Source organism: Ceratotherium simum, chromosome 13 (genome assembly GCF_057802395.1).
Source record: "Ceratotherium simum simum isolate JZ-2026a chromosome 13, ASM5780239v1, whole genome shotgun sequence".
Classification (NCBI taxonomy): domain Eukaryota; kingdom Metazoa; phylum Chordata; class Mammalia; order Perissodactyla; family Rhinocerotidae; genus Ceratotherium; species Ceratotherium simum.
The window spans coordinates 55212917-55230858 of record NC_141912.1 but is presented as its reverse complement, the minus strand read 5'-3'; the positions used below and the strand labels follow the sequence as shown (position 1 = coordinate 55230858).

The following is a 17942-nucleotide window of genomic DNA, read 5'->3' as shown; positions in this document are numbered from 1 at the left end:
TCATCTTAAGCCATGGAGACTTGGGTAACAACAAAATGGAACAATGGTGGGTTCCTGGAGTATAGAATAAAACATGGCTTAAGTGAACCATGATTTGGGGGTATTCCGAGGCATGCTCTTGGCTTTCCTGGCTGTGGTCATTGCTGTAAGGGGGACTGCGTTTTTGGAATGTGCACAGTTCTTAATTTCTCCCCGCCTTAACCATCTTGACATTGAGGATGGCAAAGCTTCCACAATTTGATACCAATGTACTTTTAAAGCCTTATTTCTCTCCACTCCCCTGTTTCAATCCTCCACTTCAGTAAAACTGCAGTCTCCAAATATGGCCTTTGTGCCATGGGTCAGACTTTTCTCTAAATCTTTGGAAAATCTAGCTCAGATGTCACTTCTGCCGTAGGACCCATTCCAGAGCACCCTAATAAAACGTAATCTCTCCTTCCTTTGGATTTCTTTAGCCTTTCTTGAAATACCACTTATTTAAAATGTATTCACTTATTCAATAAATATTTATTGGGTGTCTGCTGTGTGCTGGACTCTATATTTGTGATAGGTGCTGGGGATAAAGCAGTTCTTGCTTTTATGGAATTTGCATTCTTGTGGCAGTATAGTGGTTGAGAGCACATGTTTTGGGGCCATTTTTCCTGGGTTTGTATCCTGCTTATGTTACTTTCTAGCTGTATACTCTTGTTCGAATTTTTATATTTCTGTGCATTAGTTCATCTGAAAATGGGAAATAAATCACACCCACCTGAACCAGATGTTTTTGGTTTCGGGTTGTGCACACTCCCAGCTCCGTGTCCTCGCCTTGCTGTCTAGCTGGAGTCCTTGTGACTGCGTGTCTTCTTTCCTTGGGCACGCAGCCAGGCCGCGGCCAGTACCGCAGACCTGGGAGCCCGCAGAGTGGCTGCTGCTGGTCTAATTAGAGATGGAGATGGGATGGACTCTTTAGAGACACTTTTCAGAGTACTTTTCTGCCTCTCTGAGTATCTCTTGATTTCCCGTGAGCACTAGCTTGTCACAAAGCTGCAGCCAGCTCTGCATCCCCGTCCCTTCTATATGTTCCCCTGCCATCGGCCAATTCCCTGAGTAACTAGGTGGAGCAGAGGCTCCTGCTGACCTGCCTGTAGTGAGAGCAAGAAATAATCCTTTGTTGAGCTAAGCTTACTAGAATTTGGGGATTGGTTTGTTATTGCAGCGTAACCTAGCTTATCCTTACTAATACAATGATTAATCTTCCTGACTACAATGTTTGCTTCTGGATCAAGCTCACACCTAGGGGAGGCAACAGAGGTGCGTGGGGTGCAGAACTAAAGGAGGCAGTCACTCCCAGGTTTGTGCAAGTTGAATGACGTTATGACAGAAGCAGAGTGAGTGGAAGGAAGAGTGGTGGAAGATGAGGTCTGAGAGTTGTGGCTTCGGAGACCATTGAAAGATCTTTTGGTTTGTAGGGAACTATAGTTAACTCTTTATTTTTGATAGAGTGAAGGCAAGGGAATTTCAAGCAAACCAAAAAACTCATTTAGACACTGAAAACTTGCTTTTATTATTTAAAGCAAAATTGTACTCCAAAAAGTTTCTTCTTTGAGAAAGAAATTGTTTTCCACTTCCACTTTGTAAAAGATCCTCACTGGAGGTTCCATGTTGTCTGTAATAATATGACAGTACCTCACAACTTTCACTGAATTATTTCCACCTGGGGCTTTCTTGTACGTTAAGTCCATGGTTACAGAAGAACCACTCTATCAAGTTTAGAGTCATTTCTTGAGGGAGGATAAAAAATAGTTTAGCTTAAGCTTAGATTTCTGAATAATATTCTCCTGTTAAACCAGACTCATTATTTGGTTCCAACTCTCTATACTTTTTACTGTTGTTGAATTTGAAACAAGCTGTGTGTGTGGTGAGGTGGTACTGGGTCATGCTATAGTCTGGGTTAGAATCCAGATGTTAATGTGAGAAAGTATGTCATGCTTTTGCTCCTTGATAAAGAGGCTTATCTGAAAATGCCCAGAACAAATCCAGGATATCATGTTGTGGCTTGAAAACCAACAGACACTAAACTGGCCGTGTGTTTCTTTCAGCTCTTGTTATAAGAGGCACATATTTGCAATCTGAAATAACTGATTTTGTGAAACCAGGAATATTCTATTCTACATCCTTTGCAGATTGGCTGTAGAAATTTGCTTTTGGGAAAAGTATGTGTTTTTCTATGAAGCTATTAATTGAATTAAAGGTTGGTGGATAACAGTCCCTAGTGATTGGATATTTGAAAGATACTGCCAAAAAAGAAACAATGAGCTGCATTCAGAGAAGACTGTATATTGAATGTGCTCAATTCTTAGAAAAATAAATATGGGAACATCTAATCTCACCACAGTTGGATACATATGTTTTTCCAGATGGAATGTAATTTTCTAAAAATGTCAGCTGTGTGTGTCTCATAAATACTGAAGACATATGCTAGTTTTTGGCAGCAGCCAAGGGAAGTTATGGTGAGTTTAATTTAAATTTAATTACACAATTGGTGAGTGAGCACTCTGCAATGATGGGAACGTACTAGAGTGATAGTGTTTGTGGTGTGGAGTCAGAGAGATTGACAGAAAGAAAAGCAGCAAGCGGAGAAGGAGAAGGAGGGAGCTGAAGGCACACAGTGCTCTAAGGAGAAATGCAAATGGCAGCAGTGCTGAAGCCGCTGGGAGAATACAGTGGACCCCAGGCCAAGATGGGTAGCTTCAGAGTCTGAGACCATCACAGTCCAATGCAGAATGATTTGAGGGATGCTAGAGCATATTATTCCACCCCCACCCTCTTTCCAGAGAAGCTCTTCTATCGGCCAAGTCAGGGTATCCCCAAGAGTGTTCCTTGGGAACACTGCTTCTGCTGGATGTTTTGGATATTTATGTGTTCCTATAAAAACAAAGGGCAGCAGGGTGTGGGGGCTGCTGAGGGAGGCCGCAAATAAGTTTAGGATCAATAAATTGAACAAAATTAAATGGGTAGTTTTACTTTTGGATTTTGTAAAGCCTTTAATATATATATGCTAATATGAATCGTGAGTCTAAAAAGTGGAATATTGTACGCAGCGTCTCTCAAAATGATCTGAACACAGATCTTATTTTTTTTTCCCTTGCAATATCTCATAGGACAAGTGTTTGTGAAATCTGTTTGGGAAATGCTGGGTTGAATGCCTGAAATTTGCCTGTCAGCTAATTATTCAATTGAGTTAAGATTTTAAGATTCCAAACCTCCTTTTAAATAAATATGAAGATATTTCTGGAGGTCCTACGGAGTGAGTCATTATCTGGTGTACTCACCACAGCCCTGACACAGCAAGCAAGAGGTTGTTTGTTAACAGACTGTGAGCCACTAACAAGTGAGCTGGAGCTGAGGGAAGGAGGAGTGTGCATGTGGGCTTTGAGTGGTGAGCCTCTGGGGTTCGAGGGGTGCATTGGAGCCGTGTGGCTGGATGCAGGTAAGGTGAAGTAGTCGGCAGTGTTACAATGCCAGCGCGGGGGAGCTGGGGCAGCATGCGCTTGCTAAGTAGCTGGGGAGAGGCTGAAGGGTGCACCCAGCTGGGAGGGAACTGAAAAAGCAAGGGAGACAGACTGTGACTTTGGGGCTACGATCTAAGTATTTCATTTTAAAAACCATATGCCCCTGAAAATAAACGAATTGTTTGCTTCTGTTTAAAAAAATGGTGTTGTTTAAAAGTTATTTCTGAGCCAGCCCTGATGGCTTAGTGGTTAAGGTTTGGCGCTCTCACTGCTTTGGCGGCGAGTTCCCTTCCTGCCTGGTCCTAGAACCACACCACCTGTCTGTCAGTAGCCATGCTGTGGTGGTGGCTCACATAGAAGAACTAGAAGGACTTATAACTAGGTTATACAACCATGCACTGGGGCTTTAGGGAGAAGAAAAAAAAAAAGAGGAAGATTGGCAACAGATGTTGGCTCAGGGCAAATCCTTCCCAGCAAAAAAAAGAAAAAAAAAATTATTGCTAAAAAACAGTGTGAGCTTTTCAGAAATTCCAATTTCAAGAAAGTCCAAAGTTTCTGAGAAATGTCTAAATAATAAGAAAGAAATGAATCTTTCTAGCTAAGAAAGTGCTCCTTAAAATATCATTATTATAAAATAACATATATTATTGTAGAAAACTCCAAAAATATTAAAAATAAAGAATAACAGAAAAATTGTCCATATTGTCTATAATCGCTCAATCTAGAAATAACTACTATAAGTCTTTTGACATATTATCTTCCAGTCTCCCCTCCCCACCTTCCCTTTCTCCTCCCCCTCCCTCTCAAATTGTATAATTTTGACTGATAATAAATAATGAACATAAAATTTTAATGATACTATAATTTAATCCAGGGGTTGGCAGATCTGGCCTGACACCTGTTTTTGTAAAAACCATGAGCTCAGAAAGGTTTTCACATTTTTAAATTGTTGAAAAGAATCAAAAGAATAATATTTCATGATATTTGAAAATTTTATGAATTCAAATTTCAGTGTCCATTAATAAAGTTTTACTGGAACCCAGCCACGCCCACTTATTTACTGTCGTCTGTGCTGCTGTTCCACCACAAGGGCAGAGCAGTGGTTGTGACAGAGACAGCTTGGTCTGCAAAGCCTAAGATATTTACTATTCAGGCCTTTACAGAAAATGTTTGCTGACCTCAGATTTAACCAATCCACAATTCGGGGGCTTTTTAAAAAATTCTGTTGCCTATTATAAATAATGTTTTAATTGATACCTTTGCACATAAATCTTTGCCTACTTTTCTGATATTCTATTTGAGTATTTTCCAAAAAACAGATTTACTGTGTCAAAGGACATGAATATTTTAAGGCTCCTGATGCATAATGCCAGATTTCTTTCCAGAAAATTCAAACTAAGTTATACTTCCACAAGAAGCACAGGGGAGCTACAAAGATTTTCTTTTTGGTAATATATTCTCCAGACCATCCTGCCTTAAACTATTTTAAATTTAATAATAAAACAGACTATTAATCAAGTCCCATCTTGCTAGTAATGAGGATTTGCTGGAGGAGAAAGTTTTACACGCTTTATAATTTTTCTCTCTCTTTCAATACAGCCCTGAATCTTGCAGCGTCTCCTCTTAATGCAGCCTGTTGTGAGACCTCACAGAACTTGCTTACTCCTCAGTCGTTGTAAATAGGCATGTTTATGGAGAAATATCTCCCTATATTATGCAGAATATGAAATTCATCAGAGTCTGCACCTGATTCTGTGTGAGTCTGAGATGAGGGCTCCTTTGCCTGTCTACAGGAGTATACCTGTATTTTGCATGATTGATTTTAGATTCAGCAGGACGACCTCTAATTGAACCTGCCCGCACTCATTTCTGCTTCAACTAATAAATACATTTGCCTTCTGAACAGTGAAGTATTGTTAGTTTCACTCTCATGTGGGACTAAAAAGGATATAGCTGTACCCATGAAAAGCACCTAGTACCCCTCACCTTAATGTTATTTGGTTGGAGGAGTGGGAGAATAGATATTTAGGTTTTGAAATCTTAAGTCTAGATTTTACTCCTCCTTCATGTGAAACTAACTTACATTACAGAGGATGCAGTTTTGAATCTCTTCCTGTTTGAAGTTTTACTTTTGATACTGCACAAAAGTTATGCCTTGGTCCTGATTCTGAATATTTGCTTGTCAGGTTTTCAAAGATCTAATTTGACAGTAATGTAAAACTTTTCTATTTTTTTCTATTCATAGAGAAAATATATATATATTTTTAAGTAAGAAACTTCTGCTGACACAAAACAAATTTTCACATAGAATGAAAGTGCAGGAATTAAGATACATTCTATTAGGACTTGAAGGGAAAACATAAGGTTGTTTATGAGACGAGTACTTCGCTATATCCACCAGAAACAAAGGGGCTGGATCTGAAGCCTTATAAAATCCTCCTCAGGTTACGTGTTTCCGATTCTTAAAGAAGAGCAGGTGCGAGTAACTGGGACTGAAAAGTGTTATGAGACTGAATCGGTTTAATAACTTTAGCCTGGTTTTAGGCTAGTTGTCATCTAGAGAACGTCATTCCTTTACTCAGCAATAATTTAATGGGTTAAAGTCTCTACTAAAAATAGTCTAGAGCGTCTTAACTTTTCCTTAGGAAAAAAAATCAGAAAAATTCATAGGGAGACTCTAGAAGTATCCTCTTACATCCTTAGAGTTCAGCAGTCACTAGATGAGAACCTTGGATGTGGATCTCAACTGAGCCAAGCAGACCTCCTAGAATTGTCCCAGTTCAGGTTTGGAAGAAGCCTATAGAGATCATGCTGTGCAGTCTCTCCTCTCAGAGACCAGCTGTCGTGAGAGGTGGGGCTGGATCCTTATTAAACCTTGTTTTTATCAGGTACATTGTATCTTGCTCAAATTCAGGCTTGAAGGCTTTATCCAACTTGAGCTCTTGGAAGGGCCGAGGGGGAAGCCACATCTCCACTGTACACGGATTCCGGGAGATGACTCTGCCACGGTGAAGGGACTGCTCTGTTTGAATAGCTTGGCATCTTTGAAAGGCTGGTGTGCAGCCAGCGAGGCATTCATCCCCGCCCTTTGCTGCTCCATGAGGCTTCCCAAGTATGCTTTAAGCCCGGGAAAAACCTTGGCAGAGCAGAAGGGAGATAGTTCTCTCCCTGTTCCTTATAACAGGACATCATGCAGGCAGATGGCCTAATTTATGATGGCAAGTTCTAGAAATAGCATCTCATAAAAAGGGCTTGTATACATTGTTAAGAAAAGATTAGCTTCACAGGGTTCTATGCAGTTAGACTGGGGCAAAATCCATATAAACAGTAAGTGCACACACACTGTCTCTCCCTTTTAAGATGACAATGATAAATCTAGAAGGTTAGGAAAGAAAGATTTTATACCCAGAATTGAAAAGAAAGTTGTGAATCAAGAAGACAGTTTATTTAATTAGCTATGATTACAGAACATGGGAAGTAAGAAAAAAAATGCAGGTTATAATGTATGATTGTAACTGTGACTCGACTGTCCCCACAGAGGTTCAAGCACATGAAAGGGATCATAGACATGATTTCACTCATCATCCTAATTTTTCATAGGACATATGATGAAATATCTCTTAAATCTGGTCAAAGTGACCTTTGCCTGTCAGCTAATATTAAAAAAAGTATTTGGAATTAAACAGAATTAAAAGTTTAAGGGAAATGAGTGCTGAGTCATTTACTTGGGGAAAAAATGCAAGTTGGATAATAAATGACTTATTATGACAGAAAAAAATCTAGAGATTATTAACATAACTTGTGAAGCCAAAGAGTATAGAATTTTCTTTTTTAAAGCAAGCAGTACACTGTGCCATGCCTTCTCCAAGTGGTGATCACTGACAATTTCCTGTGAGAATTATTATTACTCAGGGACCTATGAAGCACTTGAAGAAATCTCAGAGGAGTGCTAAGAAAATTATTGGATGAATAAAGATATGACTTTTAAGAAAAGTTAAAAGACCTGGAATTGGTATTGTTTTTTAAGAAAAATATATTAAATATATATATTTAAATTAATATAATATATTAATATCTTCAAATATTTCCCATTTTCACACATACATACACACACACAGGAACTTGAAACAATTATTTTGTTATATGTATTGATATGTTAACTTCAAAGTTAATGAAAATTGGACTCTTGTTAATTTATCCCAGCCTGTTACTAACCATTTCTACAAAGAATTCAGGGACTTGTAGAATCTTTGTTGATAGGACTCTATTTCCAATTTTTAACGGTAACTCAAAGGAAAACTAGTATGAATATGTGCTTTCACTTTAGATACAATATTTCAATAATAAATGAATTAACCAACAATGAATATATCTTCCTTCTACTTTTGAAGATGCCTGTATATAAATGACTTCAACAGAAAGGCCAGTCACCTTTTGTCTGCCCTCTTTGCTGGGCTAACCATAATGAAGCATCTTTTGAAGAGTTTCTGTAGGAAGAAGCCTAATAAGAAATCATCACTACAGCTAGTTAGAAATCGGCTGTTCTCATTTTTATGTTATGGTTTAAATGTGAGGAAAGTTGAATTTGCCTTTCAGCCATAAGAAAAAAATATAAGAAATATGACCCAAACTCTGGGGAACCTGAATTTATTCAGTGTTCTCTTGGCCAGAAGAATTTGGGACTCTGAAACTGAGAAAGAGAAAAGCTATGAAATGGAAGAATTATCTCCAAAATCTCTCTGACTGTACTTTCATGTATATTTGTAATTTTTTTCATCTTTACCTGCCAATTTGGGGGATCTCACATTTGGATCTAAGAACATTCCCTCAGAAATAAAACCTGCATATCATCCAACCAAATTAGAATATAAACTCAAATTATCTTCCGCTTTTGGACTTTTAAGGAGACTTATAAAAATATTTATTATTGATGCCAAACTATGATATTAAGCATTGATATTTAGCATTTAAAGCCATATATTTAAGAAGAATTTAAGACACTGAAGGATTTTATGTTATTTTCTTAAGAGTCTTAGCTTCAGAATTGCTTTTGGGTGTTCAATGTAGGGCTCTTCTCATTGAGAACAACAGAAACCCGATTCAAATAAGCTTAAATAAAAAAGGGATTTATTGGCTCACGTAAGGGAAAAATCCAGATGTAGGCCTAGTTTCAGTAATGGCTGGACGTAGATACTCAAATGAGGTCAGTAGATGGTTCTCTTTCGGTAGTTTTGCTTTTCTCTGTGTTGGCTTCATTCTCAGTCAGGGTTTCTCCTAGGAAGATGTAGGCTTACATCTTGAAGTTCAAAAATCTAAGAATAAAACAAAAACCATCAAAAACCCCTCTTTCTCTCACTTCCAAAGTCCTAGAGAGACCTCTTACTAGCTCAATTTGGGTCATGTGTCCATCCCTAAACCAGTCCTTGTGGATGATGCCTTCTACAGATTGAGTGGTCCAGTGATGTTATCATGGGAGCCAAAACCAAGGACCACTAGAATCACTCCTGCAAAATCATGGGCCTCTGGGCTGTGATGTTTCTGGAAACACCAGCCCAAGGTCTATAGTTTAGCAGTGAGCATCTGAGGTACTTCCTAATTATTTCCCTGATAGGGCTACTATATGCCATGTCTTTTTACTTTTTTTTTTTTTTTTGTGAGGAAGACCAGCCCTGAGCTAACATCCGTGCTAATCCTCCTCTTTTTGCTGAGGAAGACCAGCTCTGAGCTAACATCTATTGCCAATCCTCCTCCTTTTTTTTTCCCCAAAGCCCCGGTAGATAGTTGTATGTCATAGTTGCACATCCTTCTAGTTGCTGTATGTGGGACGCCTCCTCGGCATGGCCGGAGAAGTGGTGTGTCGGCGCGCTCCCGGGATCCAAACCCGGGTGCGAGCACTTAACCGCTAAGCCACGGGGCCGGCCCTGCCATGTCTTTTTAGACAGAATACAGTTATTGTATATTAGGCCTTTTGGATCTATCCATCAACTGGAGGTACGTGTACAATCCGAGGATGTGGGTGTTGGAAAGAGGAGGTGGCGCCTACAGTAGGATCTAAAGAAGCCCTAAGGAAATGGCATAGCTTTCCTCTCTCTGTAGTGGCTATTCTGTTTTGTTTTGCCCACCCAGCATTTATTCCTCCTTTTTATGGTAGCAGCATCCTGATTTCCTTTGAGGATTTCTTCTTCCCCATTGTGGGCAGTTTTAGCAGGCCAGCACAATTGGATGCCTTGTTCTCTCATAATCTAAGGGGTTGGTAGGTGACCTAAGCTAGGCCAAAGAAACTCACTGTCCTTATACATTGAGTAGATTAATATATGAATGGGGAAAAAATGTAGCTCATTTCTACCACTGGTGATATCCTCTTAAGAATGCTAAGTAGTTCCTGCTACCTCAGCAGCTTTAGCTGGTTCCTTTTTCTAAACTTAGTTTTCCAGCCTTTCTCTGAGCTACTCATATATTTCCAAAGGATTAATTTTCTGTGTAAATTAGAAACAGTTTCTGTGCTTGCAACCAAGGAGCCCTAATTGATATAGAAATCAGGGCCAGAGTAGGGTGCTACGAGTCACAGAGCTTAACACGCAAAATTATCTAGGCGAGGGAGGATGGAGGGCAGAAAAGGAACTCTATCCAGGACTGGGCAGTTGGCCATCATTGTTACATAACAGGGGAAAGCTTGTTAAGCTGTAGCCTGTAGGAACTTGGGACTCAGACCCTTTGAGTCTTTCAGAGACGCAGAAGGAAAAAGTGAAGGTATTGACCTTTTTTTGGCTACATCTTGCAGTCTTGAGTAGGACCCTAGAAGAAATTGATACACTTAAGTTGAAGCTCATTTTGAAAAGAGGAAAAGTGAAAAAAAACAAAATCAAAACACGGCTTTTCTGGAGACACTGATTGCAGCCTGCAAAATGAGATAGCTTAAATCCTGGTACTCTGGAGCCTTGGATAGCTGGGAAGAGTCAAGCTCTCTGCTTAGTGATAAAGTTAGTGTGATCAAAAGCAGGAAGGTGGGAACCACAGACAGAAATAAGATTGCTTTCCGGGAGAAGCCAACTCCCCAGTACCCTTGCATGCAGCTGTTGTTATGCAGTGTCTGATTGTCAAAGGGGATAATGACTGCAAGGATAATTCACTGCAAGAATGAAGTTTGGCTATAGTTTGGAGTCAAAGGTCAGACTGGGTGAGACACTCCACCCCACATCTCTGTTTATAATTGCTCTAGGCAGAGGCTAGGGCAATGGGCAGAACAATGAAACTGCGGCCAGGAAACCAGAATCCTCAAGTAGATGTCTGCATGCAAGGACTATGACTAGATAAGATACCAGTCTTTAGTTTCTAGCCTCTGGAATTGACCAGAAGCCTCCTAGGGTTTAAAGGAATTATATTTTCAGACAGACCTTGATACCGGCTCAAGACAAGGTTGACATAAGGAAAGCCATATTGTAGAAAAGAAAAACTCTGTTGTAACTTGGAACGACCTCTGACTAACTAACCCAGCTGGATATGCACCCTCCAGGAGATCTACCTGCTCTGTAGATGTTCCGACCCCTGCTTGTGCATGTACCTCCCAGTTGCGATAAGATGACAATTTCGTTTTTTTGAGTTCCTTAGGAATGTGATGACCCCCAAAGAGAGAATCTAGGCTGATAGCTATCATCAGTGAAAACTGAAAGATCTGGTGGGGCACTCCCAGTGTGTAACACCAGAAGGTCAACATTCCTAACCCCCTCCCCAATAACACAATGGCCTATATAACTGCTGTAAGATTTCATGCCCCCTTAAGATGGTTCTTTTGGACATGAGTTGGCCATCTTCCCTCTTGCTAGCAAGCTGTAATAAAAAAGTCCTTTTTCTTCTACCACCTTGCCTCTTGAATATTGGCATGTCTTGCGGCAAGCAGAAGGCCCCATGTTGGGCAGTAACAACCTCAACCTTGTCAAAAATGTCCTATGATCAATGGTCAAAGGAGATCCTCCTGGAGGGCAGAATTAGGGGCTATCGGTGGGCTGATCAGGTCACTCACTTCTCTTCCAGGGACTAGTCTTGGCTCTTTTTAGCAGGATATATTATGGACAATGGCAGTGGGATGGTGTGTATTTTTCTGTCTTTTTCCAAGTAGGTGGTCTTTACTGAGTTATTTTTTCTCTCTCCAATATTGATACTGGTTAATTTGACCATTTAGCCAAAGGTTGCTGGACCATCTAAACCTGACCAAGAAAAATGCACATCTTGGATTTGGAGCTGAATGTAGTAATCTGATGAGGTTTTCACTTGGGAAAAGATTGTACTTGGAACCTGGACAGCAAAAGGTGCAAACTATGGTGAACATTTGTTGCTTTTTGATATCCCCATCTCTCAGGTCTGTTTCCTCCATTTTAGTTTAACAGAGCCTTGCTTCTATCTGAAGAACTGCCACCTCCCTCTTCCAGCCTGTGGGCTCTGGGTGGGGCTCCACTCCTGGCTCCAAGGATGCAGCATGTGACCCAAGCCTCTGCAGTCAGCATCCTGGATATCCCTCACATGGGAACTGCTTCAAGGTTGGCCACCTAGTCAAGTAACTTCCTCATGACTTCGGGAACTACTTAAGTCCACTCTGTATTTGAAGGAGTGCTACTGGGAAGGGCTGACTTTATGGTCAGATTGATCAGATAATACCCAGTCCCTGGTTGTCACGTGGTATTCTCTGGTCAGACACTTCCCAGCCATCAGCTTTGGGACGGTCAGACCTGCCCTCCCCTAATAAGGGAGTGGGCATGTAACCGAAGCCGGGCTAACTGGACCCTCTCTGGACCGTGGGTCTTGGGTGGAGTGTTGCAAGGGCAGGAAAAATAGATGCAGTCCTTTCTTTCGAGCTGCGGTGCCTCTACCAGACTGTCGAGCAGTATCTGCTACAGAGACTCTGGCCCTACCCAGTCTGTCTTTGTCCCAGCCGGGTTCTCTAGCCTTCCTATGAAGCCTGTGGCCACTATCATTCCAATACTTTCTTTTGCTGCTGAACTTATCCGGCGTTGGTTTCTGTGGTCTGCAGCTCTGACGCCATCAGGTAATTCATTCTTTCTCTTTCCAGGTAACTTCTCACTTCCTTTACACATGTCCTTGATTAAAATTTTAGTTACATTTCACTTACATAGCACTACTGGAGGAAATGGTGAGAACAATAAAATTTGCTTGGGATGACGCTGCCTGCAATGCTAGAGAGAGCATTTGAGAACTGCCTGCCTTTGTGAACGGTGCATTATTTTAGAGGGATTTTAGGGAGGGCGGGGGCTTGTTTTGTTCACAGCTATGTCCCAAAATTCTAGCCTGGTGCCTGGAATAACATCAATGCATTCAGTATATATACATTGATGTTATTCTCCTCTGGTCTTGTCACCTTAGGTTCATTCATTCATTCAATAAATATTTGTTCATTGTTACCATGGGAATAGAATGGTGAGCGATAGAGATATGGCACTTGCTCTCAATGGTACTGACTTTTAATTGTAGCTGTGTGGCTCAGCAGTGGTGGATTGATTAAACATACTTTAGTTGTTGAGAATTTGAGACTTAAAATGCAATAATATAGCAATAATATAGGCTTATTCTTCTGAAGAAGAGGAAGAATTATTACCTTGAGCAGAAGTGAGCCATGAAAAGTCAAGGCAGAAGGCATTTCTAAGGGAGGAATATATTAATTACAGGCAATCCTTTGTAACACAGGTGCTGAGATGAGACGAGGAGGACTGTAAAGGAAATGAAGTTTCTTTTGGTCTCTTCTGTTCTAGTTTTGGGGTCTCTGACTTAGATCTCTGATGTTGAGGAAGAGGCAATATTGTAGTTAGGGGTACAATAATGTTCTAAAACAAAAATTGGGAAATTTTACTTGGCAAGCATATTTTCTTTACTAATTTTTAAATTTAAATGTTTACATGCAAGTCTTAAATAAATATTTAATGAATATTAAATTTGCTAAATGATTAATAAAATATTTATTGATGGATATAATAATTAAATAATATTAATTACATGTTAAAATATATTATATTTATTAAATAAATAGCTCAGGAAATTTAGACCTTGCCAGAACAGCTGGGCTTATGGTCACTGTACTAGTTTTCCGTTGTTGTGTAGCAAATTACCACATATTTAGCAGTTTAAACAACACAAATTAATTGTCTCGCAGCTGCTGTAGGTTGGAAGCCTGGGCAGCAGCAGTTCAGTATGGCTAGTGTTTAGAGGATAAGGGGCTGAGGAGGTGGGGAGGCAGTATTACGTCCTGAGGGTGGAGAGGTAAAGCCAGGTAAGAGAATTGGAGAAGTGTTGAAGAGTTCAGAGCTTATTTTAAGAGCAATAGAAAATCATGTTGGTGTTTTAATCAGCAGAGGGTCAGATTTACTTTAGAGTGAAGACTGTGGCAAAGTCCCATCTTGAGCAATTGGATCAACAGTGGTGACTTTGGGAAAGACAGAGAATGCAGAGAGGAGGAGCAGGTTTTTTTGGAGGGGACGGGAAGATAATAAGCTCGGGCTTGATCATATTTTATTTGAAGTATCTGTCATTCATACGAGTGAAGAGGTCCAGTGGACAGCTGGGATACTGGCCAAAAGTTGGAGAAAGAGACTTGGGTTGGAGATGTAGAAATGGGAGTACATGAAGGGCTCTTAACCTTTTTTTGTGAGTAAAAGAGGTGCCAGAGGGCCATGCTTTGATAATCTAAAAGAACCTAAAAAACCTCTCCCCGGAAAATTAACATATATGTGTACACAGAATACTGGATGGAAATTCTAGGGATTAACAGACTCCCTGACGGCCAAACGTGGATCCCAGGTTAAGAACTTCAACTATCAATGAAGCTATGGAAATGCATAACATGGCTTAAGAGAATTCATTAGGAGAAGAGAAGGCTTAGGGATGGGCACCTTGAGATGGGCAGAAGAAGAGGAACCCGTAGCAGAGGTGGATAGGTAGGGGAAAAGTTAATAAGGGCAGGGGAAGAAAGTATTTCAAGAAGGATAGGGATGGGGCCAAACAGGTCAAAAACTACTGAGAGATTAAGAAAGAACTGACATGTAGCCTTTGGAACTGTTCTCAACAGAAAGTGTGCACTATAATAACCTGGGGGGGAGCTTCTGCAAACTACAGATCCCTAGGCCCCCTCACCGGCATCCTGAATCAGAAGCTGGTATAGTACCCCTAGTCCATTGAATATGGGTGATTGTTAGCACTTGGCTGGAGCAGTTTCAGGAAGTGGTAAGAATACCAGAATGTAATGATGTGGGATAGGAGAGCCTGGAGTAAGTTCAAATAAGTTATTTAAGAGGAAGAGGTTCAAGATATAAGAGGAGATGGAACCATGAATGGGGTGGTTCCTAAGGAGACGGAAAGAGGTGGGGCACAGAGCAGAAGTTGGGGGGCCCCTTTTCTATTCTAATAGATACGAAGCAGAAACAGTTGGGTATAGATTTGAATGTGTCAGGCTTCAATTTCCTCTGCAAAGTGGGAGAAGTCCATTTGCTGAGAAGTTGGAATGTATTCTCTTCATTAACAAGAGTATTATTAGGAAATTGCTGTCTATGTCTTCATATTGGAAAAGGATTATTATATTTTCACTGATATGGCCCATGAAGAAACATATTTGCATAACAACACTTATGTCACCTGTCTGCCCTTAAAGGTGGCTGGGTTTTCATACCCACCTATAGCATTGGAATGAGAAGAAATTTCTAACACCTTTGTCTTTCATTTTCCAGTTCAGAATACCTGGGAGAGAAGCTGAGAATGTTTTCCTCTTGGGCACATACCAGGGCTTTTTCTTTCATGCAACAGGACTGAGTATGGGGGCTGAGTGAGACCCACAAGGAGGATCCTGCCTCTCAGCTCACAGAGCCGTTTCCTGTCCTAACAAAGTTGCAGAGTTGTCAAGGGTAGCGGAGCTCCAGGGCTAGTATAGGCCGTCCCTATTTTGTGAAGAGGTTGTGGGTCAAAAGTTTGTATGTCAGTTCTTTGTACGTCAGACAATGAATATTACCAGAGAAATAATGTTAAAAGTTGCTAAGCTTTCTCACATATTTAGGGAGAGGATTAAATGAGAAAATATATGTAAAAAGCTTAGCACAGAGCCTGTCACATAGTAGGTCCCAGGTGGACATACATACATACATAACATGTATGTATGAATGAATGAATGAGTGAATGAGGAAATGCGGGAAACGATGATTATCCCAAGATGTTTGTATCTGACCTGAATTCAGTAGGATTCAGTTACTGAAGGAAGGCATTTCTTTGTGAAGGTTCTCCCCTGGGGAGACATTAATTACACATTCACTCAGCTGATATGTACTGAGCACCTTCCATGTTCCAGGTATTGTTCTGACGTAGAGGATAAAGCTGGGAATGAGCCCAATTTTCTGTTCTCATACCTCTCATACTCTCTGTCCTCTGTACCTTGAGAGGGATGCAAAACAAAAGAACAACACACAAATAATAAAATTTCAAATAGTAATAAGTGATCTGTTGAAAATGAAGTGGCCTTAGGGGATGGGGATGGTTGTGGGAGTTCCATTTGGATGGGGTGTGCAGGAAGGACCCTCTGGAAGCGACATTTGAGACCTGAATGAGGAGAAGTGGGCAACTGTGATGAGGTCTGGGACAGAGCTCTGGAGGCAGAAGAGCCAGTGGGAGGAGAAGACACTGGTGTGTATAAGGCAGGGCAAGCCCGCCATATTCGGGAAGTGAGGAGAGTGACAGGTGAGAGTGGCTGGGGGCCACAGCACATCAGGGTTCTAAGCACACAAATGTGGTATAGCTTTCTGGCTGTGCTGTGAGTAAGGGACTAAAAGGGGCAGAGCACAGAGCATCCCTTTATTGTCATAAGGCAGTCACCTTATTCCAGGACTTCCCTATAACTCCTAAGTCCTCAGAGGTAACTGCCTACCTATTTGAAAGTGAACTCCCCTCAGCCTTTCCAGCGGCTCTTACCTTAGGTCAAAGGCAGGTGCATCAGTCAGGGGTTGGACGGGCCACGGGGACTGACCCTGGCGCCCCGGGGAGGGGGCCGTTCTCACGGGCACAGGGAGGAAGGCCTCCCTTGATCCATGCAGGCGACGCTCCCCAGTCCTGGCCTCCCTTGGTGCTTGCTCTTTCAACCTCTATCTTTCCCGCGTCCCGGGTAGTCCCTCATCCCGCCTCTGCCCGGTCGTGCATTTTCTGGGCCTTGCAGGATTTGAACTGAGCCTGTTTCTACCAGGGTTCCACTACCAGTTCGCACTTCGAGATCCAGATCCAAAACCCACCCTCTGGCCTTCGCCCCGGAAAGGGGGCGGGTGGGGAGCGCGAACCTTATCTCCGGGCTCCGCCTCCAGGGGGCTGGGAGCGCGTTTCCCAGCCGCGGCGCTGCACCGGCCGCTGCGGGGAGACCGACTCTGTGTCAGCCCAGATTCCGTCCAGGTTGGGGCTGGGCACTGCTCGGGACACCCTCGGCCCCCTGCTGGAACACGCAGCTGGTTGCGACAGCAACCCCGACCCTGGACGCCGCGCCAGGTAAGGTGACACCGCCTTCCCCTCTCTCCCTGACAGAATGACAAATAGGGGCTTCAGGGCTGGCCCTCCCGGGGCTGCAATTTGGCATCTGAGGTGTCCCGAGGGTGCAGTTTTCTCCGCGCGCGGGGGCGGTTGGTGAGCCGTGAGGTGATCTCCGCGCCCAGGCTGGAGGCTGGGATGTCAGAGTTTGTCTTGCAAAGTTACTGGGTGTTAATGCATCTTGGGAGGTTCGCTGGGGGCTGATTTCTGCCCTGAGAATGAATAACGTGCGGTGATTTACTCCCCTAAACTCATCCTCCTCTGCCTCTGACTTCTTGGAAGGGGCTGCGGGCGTCCACACGTGGCGCACCCCGGAGCGCACAGGCCGTGGGCTGTGAGGACTGGATCAGAGGTTCTTTCAGCACGATAGCTCACTCGGGGAGCTTTAAAAAATTCCGGTGCTAGGGCAGCACCTCAGGCCAATTAAATCAGAATCTCTTGGAGCGGGACTTTGGGCATCCACATTTTAAAAAAAGAACTGTTCTCAGGCGATTCCCCTGTGGAGTAGTTTGGGAACCAGTGAGTTAGAGCTGTGGTTCTCAATGTGTGGTCTCTGGTTAGCAGCATCAGCATCACCTGGGAACTTTCAGCAGTGCAACCTCTAGGGCCCTGGCTCAGTAGGGCCCAGCCATCTGTGTTTTAATGAGCCCTCCAGGCGATGCTAGTAGTGGGTTGGACCTCAGTTAGGTAAAGGCAGACTGCAAATTCCCCTCCAGAGAGGGGGAGGAAGAGACCACTTTTCAGAAAATCTTAGATATTCATCACCAGGGTTTTACCCATATTAAAAACATATATACTATAGACTTGGGAGGATCCTATGAAGGATAGAGACTTAGCCATCCTCATGACCAATTTTTATGTAGTAGAATTTGCATACTTGCTTTAGGAGAGAATAGG

The 17942-nt window shown here is 42.1% G+C and overlaps 1 long non-coding RNA gene across 1 annotated transcript; it reads right to left on the bottom strand.

Moving 5' to 3' along the window:
* Positions 1 to 8596: 8596 nt before the first annotated feature.
* Positions 8597 to 16994, bottom strand: LOC147915735 (uncharacterized). The gene is made up of 2 exons (XR_015554164.1): positions 16446 to 16994; positions 8597 to 8803 (listed from the first exon to the last, which is right to left on the bottom strand). It is a non-coding gene; the product is annotated as an uncharacterized LOC147915735 (long non-coding RNA).
* Between the last annotated feature and the right edge of the window lie 948 nt (positions 16995 to 17942).